At 37.7% G+C, this 6086-nt stretch overlaps 1 protein-coding gene across 1 annotated transcript in view; it reads right to left on the bottom strand.

Moving 5' to 3' along the window:
- The window catches only part of slco4a1 (solute carrier organic anion transporter family, member 4A1), a 30243-nt gene that overhangs the window by 14958 nt on the left and 9199 nt on the right, over positions 1–6086 (bottom strand). The window lies entirely within an intron of this gene.

Below are 6086 nucleotides of genomic sequence, written 5' to 3' on the forward strand. Positions count from 1 at the left end.
CCGTCCATATAATCCACCTGAGAGAGAATGTTGCACTGACACTGCCCTGGAAGTGTGCTGCCTCTCAGTGGAGGTAAACAACATTCTTTGCTAAAGCTTAACACACTTTCCACACTTACACACACAGCAAAGTTCATAAACTGGTAAAAAAAAAAGATCTAATTCTTGGTTCAAATCTGCAAATTTGGGTGAGATACTTTTGCCACAACAAAAATGATAGTTTAAAATGCTACAGTGTGTTTTAGTATAGAGCTCAACGGTGACCGGCCACTTATTTTACAGCTCTAGTTCCGGAAGTGTTTTTCCCCGTTCAATATCTCCATTGATGTTTCCATAAATGCTAAAGACTTTCTGTCTTTAGCATTCTGTGAACAAAGCCAACCAGTGAATCGTGACCACAAACCATTTGATTTGGCGCAAAATTAATTTTTTAAAACAGCATAAAAGGCAAAGGTACAAGACTCTATCGTAGACTTCAATTTGGTAGAAGTTTGGTAGAGAATTTCAACGGTCACAGCGAGCTCCAGCAATCAGAGACGTTGCTGTTCCACTTAGGATTGTGGTTAGTATTTATATCTAAATGAAAACAAGGTTGATTTCATAAGGATATCTAGCTTCTACAGGAGCATAAACTTTAGTTTTACAACCTTGTAGCTTATGGTCAGTCTAAGTTGGATGGTTAAGAGACATTCTGGCTAATTATCAAAATCCTTATGAAGAGAATGAATGGGATTTTAACTTCTAAAACCACACTGTTTCAGAAGTCTAATAGGTTCCTTGCTATGCCAGCTTGGGTTAGGCATTAAGTATAAGGTGGTGATTTGGGGTGGCTGTAACTGACAGCTTGTTTCGATGATTCTGGGCCTGCTGGTGGACAAAAATCTATTATTGCAGCCTTTAAGAAACTACCATACTACTATAGAGTTCAACAATGATCGCCCACTCTTTGGATGGTTCCAGTTCTGTAAGTGATTCTCCCCGTTCAATTGCTCATAAAACAATGTTGATTTCATACGGACTTGTGGCTTCTACAGGGGCATAAAGCATAGTTTCACAATCTTGTAGCTTGTGGTAAGTCTCTATTAGAGGGTTTTTACATTATGGGTAATAATTACAAGTCCTTATGGAGAAAATGAATGGGAGTTCCACATCCAGAAACACACACACTGCTGAGCTCAGCTAAGCTCCATACCGCCTACCACAGCTAATATTCATTTCTGAAAAACGTATAGACAAATGCACAGAATGAAATGCTCTCTCACTGTCTCTTTTCTTTCAACTAACAACTGCAATTTTAAGCACTGAAAACTAAAAAGATTACTGTGGAATGGTTGGTGGCAAGCTACGCCATCTCGTTAATCCGCATGATGACTGAGTACAGAATACCAGAGAGTCATGACAAGCAAAGCTGTTTGCTGTACAACACTAAATGAATGGGACTATCCAACCATGGCACTGTGAGCTGTTGTCTATCCAGCTGATCGCTCATGATGAGTACGAATAATAAGGTTTGGGAGAGACGCCAGAGCATTAAGTCCAATTAAAATTTTATCATGTTTAATTGAAAGGTCAATGGGCGTCCAAATTAATTTAGACCTTTTAGTCTCCCGCTTTGCACGGAGAGAGGTTGTGAGTCGGTTTTATAAAGCATCGTGAGAGGCAGGGGAGGGGAGAGCAAGTGAATCATTATCAGGTGATGGTGACATGACCAGAGGTAGGAGTGTCTAGAAAGTTGAACCCGGAGCACTCTGTTAACAATGCACTATGGTAAGGTAATACCCTCCTGTCCCACTGTTTGTTGTTCTGTCCCCGAGTGCTTGGGAACCAAACAAAGCCAAATATTTCTCAAAGTTCTCAATGGGTTATTTTTCCTTAGATCATTCCCGTCTAACTTTTTATGTCACCCTTTTCATTTCTGTTTTCAAAGTGAGATCAGAGTGAGGAGTTGTGATACTATTAAGCAATGGCCTCGGCCCTATCTACCGGGTCCTTTATCTTCACAGCAGAACCTTATTTGCTTTGGACTGGAGGACCTTTCCTCCTCTGTGGTAAACAAAGGCTTTTGAAGTATCAAGGGAACACCCCTAAGGTGGTTATTACACATCTTACAGACAACAGACAAAGACAAAGTCTCAATAAGTCACTTACTCAAAATACACTTGTGTTCGGATACACTGCTATGGCTATGAGAGCTCACCACAATGAGTGAAGTGGAATCAGTTTTTTTTTTCTGTAAAGAAAACAATAGATTAGATTAGATTAGATTCAACTTTACTGTCATTACACAGGTACAGGTACAAGGCAACAAAATGCAGTTTAGGTCTAACCAGAAGTGCAATAGCAGTAAGTGCAGGATATATACAATGGTTCCATAAGTGCAAGACATGGATAAGTAGTGAATAAATATAGAAATGAATACTATTATAAACAGAATTCTTACGGATAGATTTGTCCTATGAATATAATATGTAGATAATTAGTATTGTGAACAAGATTTACAACTGGATATGTACTGAATACTGTATTTACTTATTTACTGTAGCAAAAAATCATTTTGGTCAAACAATAAGTAGGGAGATATTTTGAGACTGGAGCAGAGCTGTGATATAGTGCAACCCTGTTTGAATCGAGCACAGATGTAATTCTAGGAGGGTGTTTTTACTCTAGGGTGGGGGAAGTGTGTTTTGTGCAACATGTTTTTACCGCAGGATGCATGCAATACTTTATGTGCAACTCATTTTTGTAACTGGTACTACTATTGGTGTTGTATTGTTTGTTCCGGTTTCCTTTGTAACGGCCAATGCATTGATTTATGTGTGCAGCTTTTGAGTCCAAAACAAATTTCCCTAAGGGGACAATAAGGTTTATTGTATCGTATAAATCAGTGCAACATACTGTACCACAGCACCTAAGCTAGTTTACGACGACGGTCCAGCTGGGCCTTACCTGCGCATTTCCAGACTTGTTTCATCCCCATCTGCTGTATATATGAACACTGTAAAGTGTTTTAAACTACCTCTTTCCATGACTACAAAGTATCTCTGGTTCAACCAACAGTACTGTCACACTACGGCACAACTTCCTCATTAACCACAATGCACCTGCATGCCAGGGTGATTTACTTTCTGCGGTGTTACAGGCCAAATTTAAAATGCTGCTTAAATGTCTACTTTAAGGCTGTCATTGTTGTACTGTGTAGTTCCTGGTTGGAATATGCCTAGAATTTTCTTCAAGTAGGTGAACAAAATGACACACTGTTTAATTTCATCAGCAGCCTTACAGTTAGCAAATGCCAGCGTGCCTGAGATGGGGGTGGATGATGAACAGTGGGCATTAAACAAGGCATTAGTTGTTATCATGGTAGTTTCCCTTTCTTAGTTCCTTCATTTTCCCAAATTTACAGACCAAATTCAAATTGCTGCTTCAGTGCTGTCATTTCTGCCCTCAGTGATTCATGGCTGGAATAGGCAAAGAGTTCTCTACAGTACTACACACTAAGTGAAAAGTTATTTTGATTCATCCAGAATGGGACATGATCTGTACCAGAGTTCATCTCAATCCATCCTATACTTGTCAAGACATTTCACACAAAAAGCTTATGAGTAAGTTAGTAAACAAAGTAGCTAAAAGATGTCTTTAGCTTAATACATTTAACTTAGTGCAGGTAGCATTTTTGTAAAACTCACGTAAAATCAACTTCTTCTTAGAATTTACTGACAAAAATGATCGAAGTAAGGTGATTGGGGGGACTGCCGATCCCCGAGCAGTTAAAATATGCTCATGTTGACTCAGATCGGGACATCTCTACGTATTTTAAAACAACGTAAAGCATATAAGCATAAAAACAGGATCCTCAGCAACTTATAAGCAACAAATAAGTAACTTGATCAATGTTGTTCATGTTCAAAAGGGGCAGGAAGACATTGAAAGATTTTCTTGTCCAACCCCATCTTACCATTTTATACATTATTCATAGTTTATAGAAATTAATTGAGCATCCATCAGTGTCATTTGCATCCATCCTTGCCAGTTCCAGTCTACCAGTCTTTAGTGGGCAGGGTAATCCAGCCCTCTGGGCCCCACTGCCACTGTGGGGAATGTATGGACTGGGACAAAGTAGGCACTGACCCAATAATGGTCTTCTGCTTGGCTGCAGATTAGAGAGCAAACATCAACTCGCCCCACAGGCAACAGACAGCATTGCTCATTTACCCCTCACCTGTGTGGCAATGAAGCAACTATATTGTCTGCTCAGCTGTTTATTATCTTCTCTCCATCCTCTTTTATGATTCCACAAAAACAAAATGACAAGACAAGAACGGAGGGTAATAGATGTGCAGATACTCGGTCTCAACCACTAGATACTCCACTTCTACTTAAAGCAAAGCTGAAAGTACAAGAAGACCGTTACTGCCCACTTTTCCAGGCATTAATGCAACTTTGCGGCTTCAATATATATTCATTAGAAGAAGGTTATGAGGAAGTAAGTCCATGCAGTTTGAGAGTACGAGTATCTATTACAAACTGGCAAAAGAAAACAGGCAGATGATGATACAAAGCAGCAGCGAAGCTTTTAGCCAAAGTCACTATCAACAGGTAAATAGCTTAGAGTGTGTGTAGGGGTTGAAACTAAAGATTCTTTCTGTTATCGTTAAGAAATCCATTGACTATCCATCACAGTTCCCCAGAGACCAAGGTGAAGTCTTCAATTGTCTTGTTTTGTCTGATCAACAGTCCATAAATCAGAGCTTTAGAAGTAGAGATGTTACGATACCAACATCAGTATCTCCTCCAATACTGCCTAAACGCGGATATCTGTATTGGAAAGTACTGGAGTTTATGCACCGATCCAGTACCACGTAATAAAGCCCTAAAGAAAATCTACTTTAAAGTAGTTTATTTATGTTCTTCTTCTGTTACAACTGACTGTCAAACTGGATAATTAAAAGAAAGTTCTGTAGCGTTCATTGTTTCACAAAGAGTTTAACCAGAGCCAGGCCAACAACAAAGATAGAAATCACATCACATCCATACAGGGATAGATAATAAAATATATGACACACTGGTATTGGATCAGTACTCTGTATCAGAATTGGTATCGGGAAGCAAAACAATGGACCATCTCTATTTAGAAGATAGCTCACAATGATGGAAAAGCAGCAAATCCTCACACGTGACAGGCTGGTTCTAGACACTTATTTGGCATTTTGCTTGATAAATGATCTATAGGATTAGTTGATTTTAAAAATAGATTATTGTCTGTTAATCAACTAATCAACTCATTATTTCAGCTCTAAGTGTACTAATAGATTCATTAATTGAGGCCCAGTGGCCTTTTGTTGCCCAAGGGCCCCTAAATAATCTCTCTATGTGTAAACCTATTTTTTTTTTTTATTCTGTCTGAACACGATTCATAATCATACTATTGGCATAAAGCTTTTTGAATGTGATAGATAAGTAGGCAAACTGGAAACAGAAGACATCATATCATTCTTTAACCCTTGTTTGGTATTTGGGTCAAATTGACCCATGTCAAATTTTTAGAAGAAGAAAAATGGTACAAGTTACATTATTTCCTCTGAAAATTAACGGCGTTACCTTATTTTCTGTGATAAACATGTATTCCTGACTCAATTCAGATAATTATTCTAGATGAGACCATTTATGTTTTTTCCTTTAGTAGATTTTTAACATGAATTATAATCTTATGACAAAAAATGAGTCACATTTCCATTTTTAATTGTGTTCTAGTAGAGACTGATTGCATTCCCTAAACATGTTTTATCTCAATTGTTTGAAATTGAGATAAAGACATTATTTGTTAATAGATTATGAAGAAAATATTTGACCTGTTTCAAAGTATTTTTATATCAGAAATATTAGATTTCTTTCAACCAAATTGCCTAAAAATTCTTCAGTTAAAATTAATGATTACTTCCATTGAATTTTTCGGTGTTTTATTTAATCTTATAGAATCTGAATTCTTTTTTTTATGGTTTCAAAACAGTATCCGGACTAAACTTTGACATATGCCCATCTATGATCCACAACATCTTCTGATCTTAACTATTAGTCAAAATAATTCA

This window comes from Etheostoma spectabile, chromosome 7 (genome assembly GCF_008692095.1).
Source record: "Etheostoma spectabile isolate EspeVRDwgs_2016 chromosome 7, UIUC_Espe_1.0, whole genome shotgun sequence".
NCBI classification, from domain to species: Eukaryota; Metazoa; Chordata; class Actinopteri; order Perciformes; family Percidae; genus Etheostoma; species Etheostoma spectabile.